At 32.2% G+C, this 21,333-nt stretch overlaps 2 long non-coding RNA genes across 5 annotated transcripts; both read right to left on the bottom strand.

Moving 5' to 3' along the window:
* Nucleotides 1–10,536: 10,536 nt before the first annotated feature.
* LOC108473605 (uncharacterized) lies at nucleotides 10,537–17,522 on the bottom strand. 4 transcript variants are annotated; one of them, XR_008272007.1, is made up of 11 exons: nucleotides 16,802–17,522; nucleotides 13,129–16,709; nucleotides 12,614–12,754; nucleotides 12,469–12,526; nucleotides 12,238–12,357; nucleotides 12,041–12,126; nucleotides 11,780–11,845; nucleotides 11,423–11,503; nucleotides 11,266–11,334; nucleotides 11,092–11,170; nucleotides 10,537–11,002 (listed from the first exon to the last, which is right to left on the bottom strand). It is a non-coding gene; the product is annotated as an uncharacterized LOC108473605 (long non-coding RNA). The 4 variants fall into 4 exon arrangements; XR_008272008.1 differs by having other exon boundaries at nucleotides 11,429–11,497; XR_001869772.2 differs by having other exon boundaries at nucleotides 11,429–11,503; nucleotides 13,129–17,522.
* Nucleotides 17,523–18,216: 694 nt separating this feature from the next.
* On the bottom strand, nucleotides 18,217–19,286 carry LOC108473607 (uncharacterized). Its single transcript, XR_001869774.2, has 2 exons — nucleotides 18,740–19,286; nucleotides 18,217–18,485 (listed from the first exon to the last, which is right to left on the bottom strand). It is a non-coding gene; the product is annotated as an uncharacterized LOC108473607 (long non-coding RNA).
* Between the last annotated feature and the right edge of the window lie 2,047 nt (nucleotides 19,287–21,333).

Raw genomic sequence — 21,333 nt, 5'->3', positions numbered from 1 at the left:
CTAGCTTGAGAAAGAAAACCGTCGAGAGTTCATTAGGTCATTGAGTTTCAATCCAGCTCCATGTGTTCATCCCACAAGTTTTGAGATAAGAGTAACTTTGACAAATTCTAAATTCACATAAAGCAGTTGATAATTCATGGGAAAAAAATGTCATTAGGTCAGTATGCTAAAAATTACAATGAGTTAGGCGTAATGAGTAAAATGGCACCAACTCAATTGGTTAACTAACATAGTTGGTTAACTATCATAAAGCCATGAGTTTAATGTCATGAGTTAAGTGACAAAAACTCAATTGATTAAACTACTAATTAACTTTTTTTATTAAAATAATCAGAAAATTTCAAGAAATTATGGATCTAGTTATACTTTCACATCTAATTTTGTTTTTAATGATTTGACATGTTAGATATTGGTTTATAATTTATTAAGTTTTATTTCAGGTTTATTTTACTGTCTAATAATATGTGCTTCTTGGTGGGTGGTTGTGCGTCCATGTACGGTCAATGCGTCTCCCTCAGTGAATTGTACTCGGCTCTCCGCAAAGGGGAGCTAAATCGACCCCAATGGGACAATACATTCCATTGTTGAGGGATCAAGTCGGTATCCTTGAAAACAGTACTTTAAAGATTTCTCCTGAAATAGCCGATTCTCCTAAATAAAACTCCAAGTAGTTTGAATAAAATCAATTAAAATGACTTTTTTTTATAATTAAAATTTATTTTAATTTATGAAATTTTGATTTGTGATTTAGTACGTAACTCAGCTCATGTGTATATATGTGATGCTGTTTTTGTTTTAAAGATTATTATCAAGAAGTAAAATTGTTCCAATGATGATGATGATGAGCGTTAATTTCCAAGTTTCCAATGGACAAAATTGTTAAACAAATGGCTAAACTATTAAAAGAGTCCTTGAACTAGTTTAATTTTGTTAAATAAATTCATTTACTTTTGTTCTACCCAAATAAACTTCTATATTATTTTAATTTGTGTTTGAATTAGGCCTTTTTAAAATAAAAATTAACTTATATTAAAAGTTTAATTTAAGATTTAAATTAAAGGTTAAAACTTATCTAAATACAAGTTAAAAATTAAGGGTTTGTTGGACAACAATTAATGTTTAAAGGCTTATCTGGGATGTAATAGAAGTATAAAAGATTATTTAGATAATGTGATAAAGCTTAAGAGCCTGTTATACCCCCACCTACTTGAGACATGTGGCAGCACGATAAGTCTCTTGAGAAGCACCCTTCGTACACCATCGAACAGGTAGCCATCAATAGCTTGCCTTTTGACTCAACCATCCGTAGAGATAGGATGTAGCCACTCGTCTGTCAAAGGGTCACCACCACTCAATTTTTCAAGTACCCGATCTTCCATTAAGAAAATAATTTTTTAGGTTACTAAACTCTTCGTAAACTTAGCTACTCTACACTAAAATTCAGAAAGAATGACAAAAAGACGTCCCTCCCTACACGTTGCACAAGATGGCTTATACTACTATGCCAAATTAAAAATGGTGAACCCTAAACGGGCTAGTTTATTAATTTTATCAATATTTAGATGAGCTGCCATTTAGTGGTATAAAGTTGTGAACCACTAAGTTCAATTTGACAATACTAAATTGCTATATACTCTATGATTAATCACTTTTACGATTAATCTCATTAAAAAAGAATAAAGTCTCGTAGAATATCTAATCAAATAGATTAAATTAATGACGAAGCATCAATTACATGAAATAGAAATTAGTTGATCAAAAGAAAATCATTGAAGGCAAATGCAGTTATTGTAATTTCTCCAAAGATATTCAACTCCCAACTCCATAACAATTTACAAATATCTTTTTTTTCCCAATATTTACAGATATCATTGTGAAGCTTCCAAGGATTTAACACAGAATTTGTTGAATATATTATTGTGTGTTTGGACGAAGAATTTTAAAATTTTTAATGTAAAATTTAAAATTTAATTCAAAATATTAATATTTGTAATTATTTAAAATATTAGGTTATTAAAATTTTAAAAATTAAAATTAATTATAATTAAAATAAATAATATAAGAAAATATTCAATATGGATAATATCATTATATCTGTAAAATTTATAAATGATTTTTTTAAAGTTATTAATAGTCTTAATAAAATAAAATATTATAAATATATATTATAATTAAATAAACATAATTGTTGAAGCTTAAATTTTTAATTTATAGTGGGATCAAATGTATTAAATCAAATAAAATTATGAAAATTTTGAAAAACTATATATTAAGATGGAATTTGAAAAAGAATTTAAACTACTAAAATTTCCTCTTGAAATTATTCGCAGATTTTAAAATTCTTAAATATATTTACTCAAATAATTAAATTCGTTGTTATAATTTTAAAAATTTTGATACTGAATAAAATCTCTTTTATAAATTTTCACCCAAATACACCCTTAATCTTTGGCATGTCTAATTAAGCCAAAAAAATTTTATGCTAAAAAAAGCTAATATAGCGATAACAATAGCAGTAAAGTTGTGTTGAAATTGATTTGAAGAAAATAGAATAGGATGTTCAACTTCCATATATAAAGAGAAATAAACACTCCCTTGTTTAAACCAACTTTGTCCAATTCATTTTGATTAGAAACAATTCAAAATTTGTTTCAATACCAATTAAGATGACTTAAACTTGACCTAAAAATCCTATCAAGTTTTACAAATCAGACTATGAATTAAGAACCATTGAAATGAAACCAACTCCAACTAAACCCAAATCATTTGAATTTTTTATAATTCTATTTCTAGTGTTTCTTGGGTTTCAATAAGCTTGAGAAAGAAAACTGTCAAGAGGTTGCGGTTGGAAAACATCCATTAGCTCCATGTGTTCATCCCACAAGTTTTGAGATAAAGAGTAACTTTGGCAAATTCTGAATTCATATAATGCAGTTGATAAAAATCACCATGAGTTTGGTGTTATGAGTAAAGTGATACTAGCTCAATTGGTTAACTAACCAATTTGGTCACAAGTTAAATTACAACAACTCAATTGATTAAATTATTAATTAATTCTTTTATATTTAAAATAAATTATATTATTAAAATAATACTTTTGTTTTCTTACATATATGTTTAAGAAAATAAACAAAAATTTCATTCGGAAAAAATTGAATTCATGCCACCAACATCAATAACATTTTAACTTTACAGCTTCAATCAAAACTTTATTTTGATATGTTTTTATATTTGTTAAGAAATCTCAATTAATATTAACTCTTTTATTAAGTTTTGTATCATGAATTAAATGACACCAACTCAATTGATTAAATTAATAATTAATCACTTCATATTTAAAATACAAAATTATGAATGATTAATATGCTTTAAATTTATTTTTTTATATTTGAACTTTTGACTCGAAAAGGAAAAGGTTAAGAAAGAGAATAACAAAACAAAATAAAATAAACTAAAGGTTAGGTTTGGATAATTGAGATGATTTGAAAGTAAAATAAAACCATTATTATTCATCAATCAAATCTGATTAACATCTTTTACTCAATCTATTTGGGATTTGCATCATAATTTTCGTCCCTTTCATAACTTTTACTTTGTCAAAAGCACCAACTACACTAATGCTTTATAAAACATTAATTAAATCTTTATCCAAAGGAAATAAAAATGAAGATATAAAAAGACTAATTAACAAAGAGGATCAAAGCAATCCCAGTCAATGAAGTCTTTTTTTCATCAATCAAATTTGATTAACATCTTTTAGTCTATTTGGAATTTGCATCATAATTTCGTCCCTTTCATAACCTTTATAAATCTTTGTCCAAAGAAGCTACTTTTCTCTTTTTCAAAGGATTAAAAAATGAAGATATCAGAAGACCAACAAAGAGGATCAAAGCAAAGCTCTCTTGGTATTAATCTGGGGATCATGTTTATGTGTTTAGCAACAAATGGATTTACAAGAATCAAATTCTCACAAATTAAAATACAAGAATCATTTTCTTTTTATAAAATACATAGATAAAATCCATAATTAAAACAACAAATTTTTGTATTGAAGTTCACTAACCATATATGTGCATTAAATATAAATATTATTGTATGGTCACTGACCATGTAACAAATATTAGTCATTTTAATTATTATGTTAAAACTGAAATATTTATGAGTTTATTAAATCCAATGTTTATTTACTTACAATACACATAATTCTTAAATATTAGTCATTTTAATTTTATCACTGTGATTTGTAGATTTTGTGGAACTTTCATGAAAATTCATCGTTGATTTGATTTGATTTTACCAAATTCTTTTTATGGAAAAGAAAAAAAAAATAATTGGAGACGATTTGAAAATGCGGTAGGATTAAGCCTTTTTTAAGGTCTGTCAAAAGTAATCCCACTCAATAAAACATTTTTTATTTGAAATTAAAAAATATGTAATTATACAAAGAAAATAAGGTGATAGAATAGTTAATTCTTAGAGACTGAGTCGCTGATTTCGAATGCTGTGAAAAATAAAATAGAATAAAATAAATAAAAATAAAGAACACATAAATTTTACGTGGAAACCCTTTCGGGAAAAAAACCACGGGCAGAGGAGAAGAAAATTCACTATGTCGAAAAATTTTTACTCAAATACAAGAGGAATAGACTATGTCTATTTATAGGCTTGCAAAGCCATATTCTAGTAGGATTGAAACACCTTATCCTAATCAATATAAAATAGATGGAGTTTAATAAGGTTTAAAAACCTTATTCTAAAATAAAATAAAAGAAGTCTAGTTCTATATGGATTTTACTTTTATTTTATTTTCCATCGTATTTTATTTAAATAAGAATTTGGGTCACTTAATTCTAACAATCTCCACCTTGACACAAATTCTCAATGAACAAGTTCTTCATCGCGAACTTTCAATAAACAAGTTCTTCACCTCTTCCAAAAACCCTTAAGGGTTTAACTTCAACAATGAACACCAACCAAGTCTAAGCAATGCTCAAACTTGGTTATAGGAAGTGACTTAGTCATCATATCTGCAGGATTTTCATGAGTGCTAATTTTGCTCACAACAATATCACCACGAGCAATAATATCACGAACAAAATGATACCGAATATCAATGTGTTTTGTTCTCTCATGAAACATTTGATCTTTTGTAAGAAAGATGGCACTGATCGTCACAAAATATCGTGCTGATTTGAAGGTCTTCATTGAGTTCACTAAATAGTCCTTCAACCAAATAGCTTCTTTACAAGCCTCAAGAATCGCCATGTACTCGCTTCGATTGGTAGACAAAGCGATCGTAGTTTGCAAAATGGCTTTCCAACTAATTGCACAACCTCCGATTGTAAAGACGTAACTCGTGAGAGATCTTCTTCTATCAAGGTCTCCAAGCAAAATCAGCATCAACATACCCTATAACTCCATCTTTAGTTCTTCCAAAGCTGTAAGCAAACATTAGTAGTGCCTCGTAAGTATCTTAAAATCCATCGAATCGCTTTCCGGTGTTCTTTACCGAGATTCGCCATGTATCGCTAATCTGACCGATTGCATATGATAAATCGGACGTGAACAAACCATAGCATACATGAGAGATCCCTCGCACTAGAGTATGGAACATGTGACATGTACTCAATCTCATTATCGATTGAGGAGATAAGGCCGATGAAAGTCTGAAATGGTCGCTAAAGGAGTACTAACAGCTTAGCACTGCATATTGAACTCGCAAAGAACTTTCTCAATGTACCCTTCCGACTTAGGTACAATTTACTTGCTTTTCTATCTCGAGAATCTCCATACCAAGTATCTTCTTTGCTGGTCCTAAATCTTTCATCTCAAATTCTTCACTTAGTTGGGCTTTAACCTTTCTTATCTCTCTTTATCTTTTCTTCGCTATCAACATGTCATCAACATAAAGAAGTAGATACACAAAAGAACCATCACCATTTTTCTTAAAGTAGACACAACTGTCAAAACTACTTCTTTTGAAATCATGAGAAGTCATAAAGGAATCAAACCTCTTGTACCACTTGTCTTGGTGATTGTTTCAAACCGTAAAGGGACTTTTTCAACAAGCAAACATAGTCTTTTTTTGAGACTATAAAACCCTCGGTTGTTGCATATAAATATCTTCCTCAAGTTCTCTATGCAAAATGCGTTTTACATCTAACCGCTCAAGCTCCAAATCATGCATGGCCACAATACCAAGCAAAGCTCGAATCGAACTATGCTTAACAACCGGAGAGAACACATCTGTGAAGTCCACTCGGAATTTGATCTGTAACCCTTTGCAACAAGCCTTGCTTTATATCCGGGTTCTTCAACTCCTGAGTCCTTCTTTCTTTTTAAACACCCATTTACAACGAATGACCTTTTTACCTTTAGGAAGTTTTACAAGATCCCATGTTCTGCTTTTTGTGGAGTGATTCCATCTCCTCTTGCATAGCAAACATCCACTTTTCGAGTCTTCACACTAATCGCCTCGAATAATTAAATGGCTCTTGATTCGCATCTATATCTTCAGCCACATTTAAAGCATAAGCAACTAGATCAACCTCGGCATACTTCTTTGGAGGTTTAATTTCTCTTCTTGTCCTGTTTTTGGCGATAGAGTATTGCGGTGAAGAAGCAACTCTATTCTCAATTTTTGTCTTGGCTTGAGGAGTTGATTTCGTATTAATCGATGCTCCACCGCTTTTGGTTTTCTTTATTGGAAGAGTCTTTAAGAGATAAGTTAGGTAGCATAGCAATTTCATCAAAAACAACATCTCTCGCTAATCACAACTTTTCTATTTTCAGACACCATAACTTATAGCCTTTTACACCAGCTTTATAACCAAGAAAAACGCATTTAATGGATCTCGGTTCCAATTTTCCATTATCAACATGAGCATACGCAGGACACCCAAAAATCTTTAAATCAGAATAATTAGCAGGATTACTAGACCATACCTCTTGTGGAGTCTTTTTCTCAATGGCAGCAGATGGAGATCGGTTGATCAAAAACATGCAAGAGAGGTCGCTTCGCCAAAATGACTTGTAAGTTGGCATTTGACAACATACATCGAACCTTCTCCATGATCGTTCGTTCATTCGCTCGCAACGCCGCTTTTTTGTGGAGTATGACGAATCGTCAAGTGTCTCATGATCCTTCTCGACTTGCACAATCTATTAAACTCATCGTAATGTAACTCTAAGCCATTGTCTGTGACGGAGGTATTTTATCTGTTTTCCGTCTTTTTCCATCATAATTTTCCAAGACTTAAATGTGGAAAACACATCGCTTTTTTGCTTCGGAAGAACGCCCAAACTTTTCCGGAAAATCATCAATAAAGGTTAGCATATAATTAGCTCCACCTCTCGAAGGCACTCTGGACGGCCCCCCACGATCGTAATGGATATACTCCAACGTTTCCTTCGTGTTATGGATTCCTCTAGTGAATCGAACTCTCTTTGCTTCCCAAAAACACAGTGCTCACGAAATTCGGTTTGCAAATTCCTTGCCCATTAAGAAGTCCTCTTTGCTTAATTCGCCATGCCATTCTCACTCATATGCCCTAGGCGATATGCCAAAGTTTAGTAATATCATCATCGACAAGGAAGAGGAAGCGACAAATGCATCACCAAGAATGAGAGAACCTCAGAAACATATAACTTGGCAATCTTTCTTTGCCCTTTCATCACAACAAGGGACCCTTTGAAATCTTTAAAACCCCACTTTCATGTGTGTATCTGCCCTTTTGAATCAAGAGTACTCAACGAAATTAAATTTCTTTTCAATTCGGAACATGCCGCACGTCACTAAGTGTTCGACAACTCCATCAAACATCTTAACTTTAATTGTTCCAACACCGCGATTTTACATGAAGCATTATTTCCCATCAAAACAACACCTTCAGACATCGTTTCATAAGTTGTAAACCAATCCCGATTGGGACTCATGTGGAAGGTGCAACTGAATCAAGTATCCTCCTCGCTTACTTTAGAATCATTGATGAAGCAACTAGAAGTTCACCATCGTAGTCTTCTACAACATCACTTCACCGGAATTTTCGGGTTGTTTTCCTTTTGATTCGCACCTCCCTTTTAATCTTATTTTGTAGCTTATAGCACTCAGATTTAATGTGCCCTTTCTTCTTGCGAAGTTGCAAGTTTTACCTCTGCTTGAAGATTTCGATCTACCCTTAGATTTACCACGAGGATTCCGCCTCGTGTTCTACCACGATCATCATCAACATTCCGGTCTTGTCTCCCACGAACAATGAGACCTCTCCCCGAGAGTTGGGTTTAACCACAAGATGCTTCATCTTATCATACGAGGTTAAAGAATCATAAACCTCATCAACCGTGAGAGACTCGCGGCTATATAAAATCGTGTCTCTAAAGGTTGAATAAGACGGGCAACGAACAAAGTAGAATCAACCCTAGATCTTCCTTATCATCTTGAACCTCCATGGCCTCCAAGTTTGAGAGAATTTTTTAAACACTGTTAAGTGTTCGTGTACGACGCACCTTCCTCCAAACGATGAGCATAAAGACGCCGCTTCATATGCAACTTGCTTGTTAGAGTTTTCGACATACATATTTGTTCTAGCCTCTTCCATAATGCGTGGCAGTTTCTCTTTCATCACATCCCGCAAAATTTCGTTGGACAAGTGCAGATGTAATTGTGTTAATGCCTTTCGATCCTTACGCTTCTTCTCTTCATCTGTTAATGTCGAAGGCATCTTATCTATCCTAGCAGGGCATCCTCTAGATCCATCGTGCACGAATCGCTTGCATCTTAATTTGCCACAACGCAAATCGGTGTTGCGATCCAACAATGAATTTCATACTTCAAAGACGCCATTACCGTGATCGAGATGAATAACCCTAAGCTCGATACCAATTTGTGAAAAATAAAATAGAATAAAATAAATAAAAATAAAGAACACATAAATTTTACGTGGAAACCCTTTCGGAAAAAAACCCACAGCAGAGGAGAAGAAAATTCACTATGTCGAAAAATTTTTACTCAAATACAAGAGGAATAGACTATGTCTATTTATAGGCTTGCAAAGCCATATTCTAGTAGGATTGAAACACCTTATCCTAATCAATATAAAATAGATGGAGTTTAATAAGGTTTAAAAACCTTATTCTAAAATAAAATAAAAGAAGTCTAGTTCTATATGGATTTTACTTTTATTTTATTTTCCATCGTATTTTATTTAAATAAGAATTTGGGTCACTTAATTCTAACAAATGCCAATATTGTAAACCATGTATGGGATTAGGTAATTAGAATCTAAGAAAAGAAAACATCAAATCCAATGGCCCTACCATGAAGTCAATCCTTCACTTCAGACTAAACCCAAATCGTTTGGATTTCTTACAACAAAAAAAAAAAAAAATCTTCTAGTGTCTTGTTGGTTTCCTCTATGGGGTAAACTTAGAAGCTCAGCAATCTAGCTTTGAGAGTGAAAACTGTGAAAGGGGTGTGATTGAAAATGGTTAGTGTCTTAAGGTTGCAACTGTTTTTAAAAAAATAAGACTAAATTTTAGGAAAATTTGATTAAATTCTAGGGAGATTTGTTAGCTTATTAATAGGAATAGCAATTTAAATATTTTATTGAAATTGTTACTTGAGACTTGCGTTGCTTTCTTAATCAATTAAATCATCCCTTCATTCATGTTTTTTCTATGCTTCAACTAATTCTTTGCTAAACCAACAAAAATAATATACATCTCCATCATCCCGCAAGTTTTGAGATAACAGTAACTTTGGCAAATTCTGAATTCATATAAACCAATTGATAAATAAGGGGGAAAAGGTCATGAGGATGCTAAAAACATCACAATGAAACAAAGGTAAATTACCTCTCAAGGAAGGCTAAATTTCCGAAGTGCATATGGTTCCTCTCAAGGTTCAAAAACCAGAAAGAACTCAGGAAATAGCTTCAATTTGCATTGGCTCAATGTTGAATAAGATCAAGAAGGCAAATCTATTGACAAGTTGCAGTATTGCCTCAATATCTCAGTTCAAGCACAAACATAAAGCAAGCATTCATTGGAAGAAATTGAAGCTCTTGAAAAGCTTACTTGTTCCTCCTTTTTCTATTATAGGTAAAGCTCAAGCATAATGGCATTTCCAAAGATCTACCATCAATTCTCTATTGACACTCTGTTTTGGTTAACATATGTTACGTTGCATTAAACTTGCAAGTAAAAAGATCAATAAATACCAATGACATAAGTAAGCAAATGCAGTGAGTATTAAGACCAATGCTGGCAACTAAACAATAAAGCTCCACTTACTCCCTATGGCATAAGAACCAAGGCTGGAAACTAAACAATGAAGCTGAATGAAGTCCACCACTGATCCTATGAATTAAAACCAGCCAATAACAAGTCAACTGCCTAAAAGAATTTAAGCACGAAGGTCCATATCTGAACTATGGTACCCACCACGGCTTCGCATGGTTATTTTATGAACTCCAAAGCAGAATCTTTTTAATTACTAAAAATTTAAGTCACATGGCATTATAAAATAATCAGTGAAAGTATAAAATTTGTGTTTTTTCTTATAGTAGATCATAGTTTAGTGTTACAGAAAGTTATTTTAATTACTAAGCTACAAATCTTGAACTTGTTGGACACCATCTCATAAAAACGAATCTACAAACCAATTCCAATGTTGCATCCTTTCAATTCCAAAACAGAATAAAATTCTGGAATTTTAATTACAAAAGGGGAAAATTGATTCAAGTTTTAGCCCAAACTGATATAACAATCAAGTCAAATGGCTTTACCATGAAACCAGCTCTGCACTTTGAAGTTCCAACTATACCAAAATCATTTGGATTTTTTCCTTCCAAGTGTTTATGTTGGGTTCCTCTATGGGGAAAACATAAAAGCTCATCAATCTAGCTTGAGAATGAAAACTGTGATAGGGTTGGCATTGAAAATAACATCCAGGTTCCATGTGTTCATCCAACTTGTTTTGAGATAAGAGCAACTCTGCCTAATTCTGCATGCATTTATATAATCCATTGGTAAATCAGGGGAAAAGAATGCCATAAGGATACTAATAATCAGAATGAGTCAAAAGTAATTTACCCATGATCATATGCTTCCTCTCAATGGCCAAAATCCAGAAAGCGTTGAAGCAAAGCTGGATGGGATGAACAAGGCAACTCTGTTGACATGTTGCAGTACTGCTTCAATATCTCAGTTCAACCGCAATATAAAGAAATCATTCAGTAGAAGAAATTGAACATCATAAAAGCTTACTTGTTACAAACATCTGTGATTTATTCCCTCATCTGCTTTCCTTTCGTCAACCATTGCCATCTTTATTCCCTTCACATTACCAAATTCAAAAAGTAAAAGCTTAATCTCTAGGTAAAAGTGCACATCTATAAATGTGGATTTTGCATTGATTCACAACCTTCACCTTAACACCAGTAATTTTGTGGGAACTTCATTTGTTGGTGAGAGAGAAGATATCAAAACCACCCATAATCTGCAACTTCAATTCCAGTAGAGTATTTAATTTATGGAATCAACAGATCATAATCATAAAATTCAAAATAATAAAACATAGCAAATAGATTATATATAGGGAATAGTTGGTAGGTTTACCTTAGCTAACATGAATATAAATCAGAAATCATGAACTGAAAACATATATATATATATTTACTAACGTTTTGAGGAAATATGAAACATAAATCAATGGGTGAATGAATCATTGAAGTAAAATGCAGATAGTATTGAGATACAATATGATTAAATCTTTACTTACTGCCCATGGCATGAGCACCAATTGTGGAACCTAAACAATTAAGCTGAATGATATCCACCACCGATCCTATGAATCAAAACCAACCAATAACAAGTTAATTGCCAAAAAGAATTCAAGTATGGATCTTAATATCTCTTCACTGCAATGCTCAAACAACATGAGAGGCACTAACATACAAAGAAATTTCAGCCCAAACTGATATGATAATCAAAATCCGAGATAAAAAAATACCGACTCCAATGGCTCTACCAAGAAACTAACCCAATCTAGCTTGAGAATGAAAACTGTCAAAAGTTGCCTCCACCTCCATGTGTCCAGCCCACAAGCTTTGAGATCTCTAGCAAATTCTGGATTTATATAATCCCATTGATAAATATGGGGAAAAGAAGGTGAGGATGCTGAAAATCATTATATAAACCTAAAATCATATTAATAAGTCTAAGTCAAAGGTAAATTACTTCTCCACCAAGACTGAATTGCCAGAACCAGAAAGGGCCTCAAAAGAGTACTTTGAATTCAGTAAAACAAATTGAAGGTCTTACAGCTCAGGTGTTCTCAATGATCTGTCATTCCCTAGCCTTACATCAACACAAAAGAAAAGGATATAAGAACAATCAATCTCACAAATAACCAACCTTTCTAATTAATCAAGATATCATTGAAGGAAAATGCAGCAAGTGATGAGATACCAGAGGACACTAATGCTGGAAACTAAACAATGAAGCTGAATCAAGTCCACCATTGGTCCTATGAATTAAAAAAAATCAACCAATAACAAGTGAACTGTCAATAAGAATTAAGTATGAATTTTAATATCTGAATTTTGGTACCCACCAAAATCCCCTATGGATATTTTGTCAACTCCAAAGCAGAATCATTCTGCTACTGTATTGAAATCTCCACTTGCCGTTCAATTTTCCTCCAAATTAATTAATATATATGGAGAATTCCCTTCTTGGACAATATATGCTATATCTACAAAAGAACACAGAAACAACAGGGAATGAAGATGAGAAAAAATAATAGTAAGCAACTATCCCAAACTATTGAACAAATTTCCAATTTTATGTTCACAAATTATGCTTATAACATTTACAATGTGGAACAACAAGGTTTCAGTATGGTAAAGCACCTTCTAAAAGACAAGTAATTTATAAAGTAGAGCAAGTTAGATTCATCCAGATTGGTTTTATTAATTAAAGCACTTCATTTTCTGTCATTAATTTATAAGTTGAAAATCTACTATTAACAATTGTGGAAAACAAAAGTATGGCAATATGAAAAATGAAATGAAAAAACTGAAAAATGTATGATAATATGAAAAAATGAGATGAAAATGAAACCCCTACCTATGCATTTGGATGACATAATTGAGAAGTTGAAACTCCTCAAAAGCAAAGCCAAAGACGGAAAGAAATACAAACTATTTCAATCTTTTAAGTCTTCCTTCCCCTTTTCAGTAGCATCTGTATCAGTCTTTGCATCAACGTAAAATACATGAACACCACATCTCGCCACCTTGATATAGTATCCTTCTTCTTTAACTCCTTCGAAGTCTTCAAGATCGCAATTTTGATGTAGAATTCAAATGTTGCCTCCTCATAATTCTTGTCTTCTTTAACCATGTCCATGCTAGATAGAATAAACACGTGATCACCCATGCACTTCTCTGGCTCAGAAACATCGATGAAATGTATCTTGCTTCTGAACTTTTCATAACCACCACCACCATTGCCATCACTGGCGGTTGTAAGTTGGTACTCACAAATATAATCATGACCTCCAAAGAAAGCGCAGTGAGTGAGAGCAACCATAAGGCAGATAGCAAAAACCAAAAATCTGCTCCCACTGCCCCCATTTGGGGCTAACTTCAAACTTAAGGAAGAATTCATGCTCTGACACTTTATTATTTGCTGAAATTTTGTTTCCTGGGAAACAACAAACCACTCTTGGAACATTGAAAGTGTCGTATCCCCAACCATACCTCGATGCCCATTTCTTAGCTAGAGATCCAACTTTGATAATGACATTTGCCTCAATGTTATTAGTTGACTCTTGATTCAAGTTGAAGCAATTACAGAATAGCATGCAGAACACATCTTCACCTTCATCACCTAACGAATCAAACTGGTATAAATTTTAATATGTAAAGGGTACTTTTTCTAATGATGTGCAGTCATGTACATTCAAGTATTGCAGATATGGTGGAAGCTCTGAGAGTAATTTAAGGCTCTTGCAACGATCCGTCCTCATATACCTAGGGGTTGTAGACCTCAAGCATGGTGAGGGCACATCAACAGTTGAAAAGTGGAAACTCTCTCGAATCGAACAGGGCAATATTATACTGTAGCCTTTGAATACTTAAAGAGTCGAAGGGCAATACGGCTTCTTCAATTTGAGTTTCATATAAGTTTAACTGTGTTAAGCTTCTCGGGACTTTAGGCATTGGGCAGCCACTCATATTTAAGTCCTGAAGATTACAAAAAGAGTCGAAAGGCAAGGACACTTCTTCAATTTGACTGCCAGGTAAGTTTATTTCTGTTAAGCTTTTTGGGATTTCTGGAAATTTGATCAATGGGCGATCCCTAAGATCCTGTTTACGAAGGAATTCCAACTTTGAAATATCGATCGATACTTTTTTTTACCTTCGACTTGTCCAAAAACAATTCTTCAAGTCTGCGGAGATGCTCAATTGAATCTTCCATGATAGATTCAAATTTCAAAAGTGACTTGGGACCTGAGGAAACTTCTTGAGACTAAAATATCCGTTAAATTGAAGCTTATTCTGATAAAAGATGCCAAATGATTGAGGCAAGGAACTTCAACCAAACTTTCACAGTTGGAGCAATCAAGGAGTTCAAGGTTGATGGCTCCTGAAAGATTTGGTATCTTCCTTAACTTACTGCAATTTGAAACGTCAATTTTCCTTAAATTAACAAGCTCCTATAAAAAAAAATAACTATTTATAATACTAAGAAAATAAAATTTTATATTTGATGCATCCAGCGTAAAAATTCACCAACAATTAATAGATCAAATGATGTCACTTATTTAAATAAAATATTTTATATTTAATTTTTAAAAACTTTAATTAAGATGTCATCGTATGATTATTTGATACATCTAAATATAAATCCTTAAAAAAATTCTTCAATGAAGAAAGTATGAAAGCACATACCATATGATCATCTTCATTCCAAAGTTGTTCGATGTTGCCACATCGTAATATCAACACGACAAGATTCTTTAGATTAAAACTTGATAAAGTTTTGAAAGGAAAATAATCCCAATGAAGATACCTTAGCTTACTAGGAAGAGATACACTATCAACTTGGTCTACCAGTAGCTTCGGATTCCAAGGATTCAAAGGTTCCCAATAGCCTCCCCAAATATCAGGTTTATAGAAGTGAATAAATCTAAGATTAAACATGTTCTCAAAAATAGATGAACATAACTGCAACTTATGAATTTGAGACATGTCTAACTTTATTCCTTAAATTGATAAAGTCCCCTAATCATGAAAAACATTTTATCAAGTATCAGTATATATAGATCTAAAAGTGTTCAATTTCATTTTGTTTGTTTTTTAAGGCAATGCATTAAATAACAAACCCAAATAACCCTTAAGTAGATCCCATGCATATCCTAAGACACTTGTCATTATTTGCATGGTGAGTAAATAAATATTTTATTTTGTGAAATAATAATTAAAATGATTAACATTTCATACAATGTAAATACAAACAATTATATTTTTAAGATATGAGAACATATAATTAATTGAATTTATATATTTATAAGATATCAAATATAATTTTTTATTAAATAAATACAATTAGCGCTTACTTTATTATATTTGAGCACTTCATGCATGTCTTCATGAAACCATAACCTACTGCGCTTTCCTGGATCTTCTTTACATTCTTGGCGAACAATATCCTTGCCAATGTCTTCAAGCATATCATGCATAGAAATAAAAGAACAGTCTATCCTATCAAGTAAGCACTTGTCGACTAAGTTTCTTATTCCACTCACTGCACCCATATAACAACTACTAAGAATTTTTTCTACAAAATCCCAGTCCTCCCCTTTAAAGAAGCATGCTATGTCAAGAAATATATTCTTCTCTAGCTCACGCAGCCCATCTATGCTACTCTTCAAAACCTGTGAAATTTCTGGTTCGGTATATTGCTTTAGATTATCCACTTCGCTCTCCCACTCTTTTCTAGACTTTGTATATAGTTTAGCACCTAAAACTCTAAGAGCAAGTGGACTACCTTGGGCATATTCTACAAACTTCCATGATAGATTTCGGAAACCAACCACAGGATTCAACAACTTAAATGCAAATGCAGAAAAAAGTTGAAGAGAATCGTTCTTATTCAACTTCTTTACCTCATGTATTTCATCAGCTCTTCCATTTTTAAGTACCTGTCTATCTCTAGATGTAACAATGATTTTACTTCCTGAACCAAAATGTTTAACAACCATAAAATCTATTTGGTTTGGGTCACTAATATCATCAAGGACAACAAGTACTCTTTTATTGTTCAACCTCTCTTGGTAAGGGTATCCTATGGAAGGGGTATCAATTCAAATGTCTTTTTCTTTTAATAGTTTGGAAAGAAATTCATTTCGTAAAGATTCATTCCCCTGTTTTTTTATTTTCTCACTAACATTCTGAAGAAAAAAATGACATTCAAACTTTGGAGAGACTTCCTTATATAGAGCATCAGCAAGGGTAGTTTTGCCAATACCACCCATTCCCCAAAGTCCTATTACACGGATGTCCGATTGCTCAATCAACGCCAAAAGCATCTTTTTTTGATTATCTATTCCAACCAATTTTTCAGAAGTGATTCTAGGCATACTATTCATCAATTTTCTTGTAACATCATCAACAATCTCCTGGATATACTCGGTTTCAGATCTAGCAGAGAATCAAAAAGCATATATATAATTATATATGAAATCTAAAACGAAGATAAGTCAAATATAAGAAGATGAGAAAAATATAGTTACTTATCGTCTTCTATATGAATTCCTTTTAATGTTCCGACTTTAGCGAAGGCATCTTTCCATCGTTTCTGTGGTCCTCTTTGATTCATGGTCTTCAAAGGATGTTTTGAAACTCCCACCAAGATTCCGCACATTGGAGGGATCGACATGGTAAAAGATGGGAATAACAATATGTCCTTCAGAATGATTACGGTCCATGATGTCAGAAAGCTCACCTAAGCATGATTTTGAAGAAGCATAGTCTTTAGATAAAACGAGGATTAAGAGATTTGAGGCAGCAATTGCTTGAGAGAGTGCATGTGAAAGTTTCTCCCCTTTCTCTAGTTTTTCTTCATCGAAGAAGACATTCAGTCCCCTGTCTTTCAAAGCTTTGAGCAGATGAGAGGTGAAGTTAAAGCGCGTGTCTTCACCTCTGAAGCTCAAGAAAACTTGATGCTTCATTGAACAAGAAGATGAAGAAGAAGCCATGAAAGAGTAATACAATTGATTGTGGGATTGAAGCAAAAGGGAGAAAAAGATAGCAAGGGAGTTTTGGTTTGCTTAGCTTCTTGTATTGTCGTAAAGAAGTAAAAGTACTGTAAAATATCTCTGGTTACTCGCTTACTTGTATGTATGTATGTATGTATGTATGTATGTATGACCAAAACCTTTCTTTTTTATCGTAAAGAATATCAATTTTCTTCATTTCCTTTCTTTATATCTTTTACCGACAAGGGATCAAATACATGTACATGTCGACCTTAAAAACCCCACCACCCAGCAATTTCTTCATTTGAAAATTTCGTCAAATTTTCATTTTGGGTCCCACGAATATTCTCTATTCTAATATTTACGGTTTGAATAGTGTTTAATTTACCAATTAAAATAAAAATACTTAAAATTAATTTTATATTCTGATAATTAAAATTTATTTCCTTTTTATACAAACTCTACTCCTACATATAATCCTTCTTACCTTTAAATCGAAAGAAAAGACATGTACATTTGTGTGATGCTATTTTGTTTTCTTTGTTAACAAATATTTTGTTACTTTTTGTTACATCGCTTAAATAATGGCTTTAATGTCACCAATAATAATGGCTTCAATTAGAGCTAGATTATAGCACACGAATGAGATAACATAATTATGTAAAAATCCAACTAAAAATATCGAAAATAAAAAAAAAATTTAATTTATCATTCTTCTATTTAAAAGAGATAGACATGATTCTTCTATTTAAAAGAGATAAAATAACGTGAAATTATAATTTTATACAATCAACTTTTTTTCCATTTCACAAGTAATCTTAAAATTTTTATATGTGTCTCTTTTAAATATTTATATTTTTAAAAATTTTACTATACCCCTTGTATAGGCCCAATTTTGCCCGGGGTCAATAAACCTTAAAACCCAAAACAAAAACCCGAGCCCAAACCAATGAAAACCAGAAAATATTCACAGTCCATATTACTAAAACCCCATTACACCCAAAACCCCTAAAACGGACCAAATTATAGTGGCCCAGTAATGAAAACAAGCCCAATAGCCCAAAATTTTTCAGAAAACAGAAACCCTAGGGTTTCCCTTCCTACTAGGCGCCGTAGCTACCACCCATGTGCCTCAGCGTGAACTCCGCTCGAGGGTCGGCTCCCCTGGCTCGCTAGCACCAAAATGGCCACCTACCTCGTCGTTGACCCCTTCTATAACCTGCAAACAAGACAGAAATGAAGCAAGCAAAACAAGGCAACACGCAAAGCAGTACAAAAATAGCAGAACAGAACAGTGTATTTCGGTTATAAAGCCATCACAAATCGATTGTAATTTGAGGGTAGGAGATTCAAACTTATCAAAAACGAAATAGAAGTAAAAAAACTTTCCTAAAGGTGATTCTTTTAGTTTTATTTTCTTAAGAATTTGCTCTTTTATTTAAAAAATAAAAAAATAAATAATAGAAGGCTCACCGGTGGTTCGTCTTCCGTCACTGCCAAGAAAAGCTCCAGTAAACGAACGCCTTAGAACCCATATGGTTCTGACGAAGGCTCGGAGTGTGGAAAAGACGAAGGCTTCCCTTCGTGACTTCTTTCCTTTCTTGATGTCTGTTCATTTTTAGATCTAGGTTTCAAATGTCTTTTTGTTTCTTTTAAAAAGGAGAAAAGGGAGTGAAATAGGCCGAACATCGCCTAAGTTTGCGCGCCTCCGACCACCGTATGCGGTGGGGACATGGCGGACCACGGCGGGGCTAAGGCAGAGAGACATTAGACCCCTTGGCCGGCGCTTGACCACTCATTTCAGAGAAAAAGGGTTTCTCCATTCCTTTTTTTTTAAAACACCTATCAAAGTGACATTTTTTTTAGAAAAACGTAGTTTTATAACACCCCTGAAACGACGGCGTTTGGTGCTGATTCCAGTAGCCCAAAACGACACCGTTTAAGACTCTGACCCATGTGACCCGACCCGTTCCAGGGGGATTTCGAGTTTTCACTAAATGGGATATTTTTCCTTTAGTCCTTCCGTGTTTTTGTTTCTTTTAATCTAATCCCTTTTTATTTTCCTTTTGTTTTTAGATTTTCCTTGGAATTTGCACGCTGTTTCAGATTGGTCCGCACATAAACGTTTCGTTTTGGGTTTGGGTTTATTTTATTTTTATTCCTTGTACGTTGGCACGTATTGCACTTTAGTCCTTATTTCAGTCTCAATGGTTTATTTTATTTATTAATTATCCCTTTAAGTTTGGTTTTGTTTCAATTAAGTTTTCCTTTCATTTCAATATGTAATTCTTTTATTTTTATTTTTCTTAGTATTCATTTCTTTTAAAAAATGTATTTAAATATATATTTTGAATTACTTTTAATCATTTTTACCTCATTTCAACTTGGTATTTTAACTGCTTATAGTTATTATTTTAAGACCTTATTTATTATCATATTGTTTTAAATTTTTGTATGATATTAAATTTAATTACTCTTAAATATCAATTAATATATATATATATATAGTTTATATTAAAATCAGTTTTATTTTATGTACATTATTAATTTCATGATATTTATATTATCTTTTAAATCCATTTATATATATAATTTGTTCCTTTCAAATATCCTACTATATATATATATATATATATATTTAATACTCTCATCCATTAGTATTTTTATATATGTATTATTTACACTAAGTATTTCACTTTATGTATATGATTAATTGTTGACTAATAAACCTCGCTTTGGATTATTTTGTGTGTATTGATTTCAGTATTATATAAATCGTTATTCATATATTCTTTTGTAAATTTTTATACGGCTGTATTTATATGATTTATGTTAAAATTTTAATATGTATAGAATTGCTTTTAAAACTTTCATACGAGCATACATTTTAATTTTTATGTATATAATTTATATTATATATATATATATATTTTAAATCTTGGTTTTAAATTATTTTGTAAAGCACCAACTTTAAATTTCCCTTATAATACTTATTTTAAAATTCACCTATATGTTGAACTTTATATTTTATGTCTTACTTATTTTTATAGTTGATTTAAAATTTTTACATGTATCATTTGTTTATATACATATAATTTACTTTTAAAATGTTTTTACATTCTCGATTTCCAATTTATCTTCCTTTACATTATTGGTTTTAACATTTTTCATTACCATTCAAATAGATTTTTTTTATATATTGCTGTACTTAGAAATGTTGAATAGTGTATTATTATTAGGTGCGTTTTGACTTACGTATTAGTTTCTTTATATCATTGTCCATAATTTGTATAGCATGTCAACCATGCATATCTTCCATATTTGTTACTTTGTTCTTCATTTCCGTATATTATATCATGATTATTTTTTTGCTTAAAATTGAACAGCTCGTTTTCTCAACTTCAAATAAACCAAATAGATGTATTTAAAGTCTGTTTTTATAATTGTTCTTTCTTAAAAACTTTCTAAAATAAAGTAATATTCCGTGCTTGGAAATTCGAGAAAACGTGCTCAAACTTATTAGGTTTCGATTTTTCTCATTTAACTTAAATAGCGGTATATTCTTTTAAATCACAATACGAGTTTTGAAATAAATGCTTACTCTAAAAAAAACGTGGTGTTATGTCTTAACTTACTGAATATGACATATTGTTATCTCGAGATAAGAGCTTTTGCAAATAAAGGAAATATTCGGTAATTCGAGAAAATGTTCCCTAACTTATTGGGTTTTGACTTTTCTCGTTTACCCTAAATAACTGAATATCCTTTTTAAAAAAAGTTAAAATATATGAATTTTAAATAAAGGCAAGCTCATTCTCAAAGTTCGAGATGCCGTGTCCTAACTTACTGTGTGTGACATTTGATTACTTTGAGACGAGAGGGTCTTTAACATCCGTTTTAATTTATTCGATCATTTTTAAATCAGCATTAATACAAAGAGGAATCGTATTTTAAATTCTTTCAAGTTTTCAAATCTTCGACACTAAGACACTAATTAATCAACTAGGTACTAATTTTGAGCGTATCGAGGGTGTTAATCCTTCCTCGTGCGAGACCGACTCTCGAAC

The sequence above is a fragment of the Gossypium arboreum genome, chromosome 10, assembly GCF_025698485.1.
Source record: "Gossypium arboreum isolate Shixiya-1 chromosome 10, ASM2569848v2, whole genome shotgun sequence".
NCBI classification, from domain to species: Eukaryota; Viridiplantae; Streptophyta; class Magnoliopsida; order Malvales; family Malvaceae; genus Gossypium; species Gossypium arboreum.
This window is presented reverse-complemented; position numbering and strand designations above follow the sequence as displayed.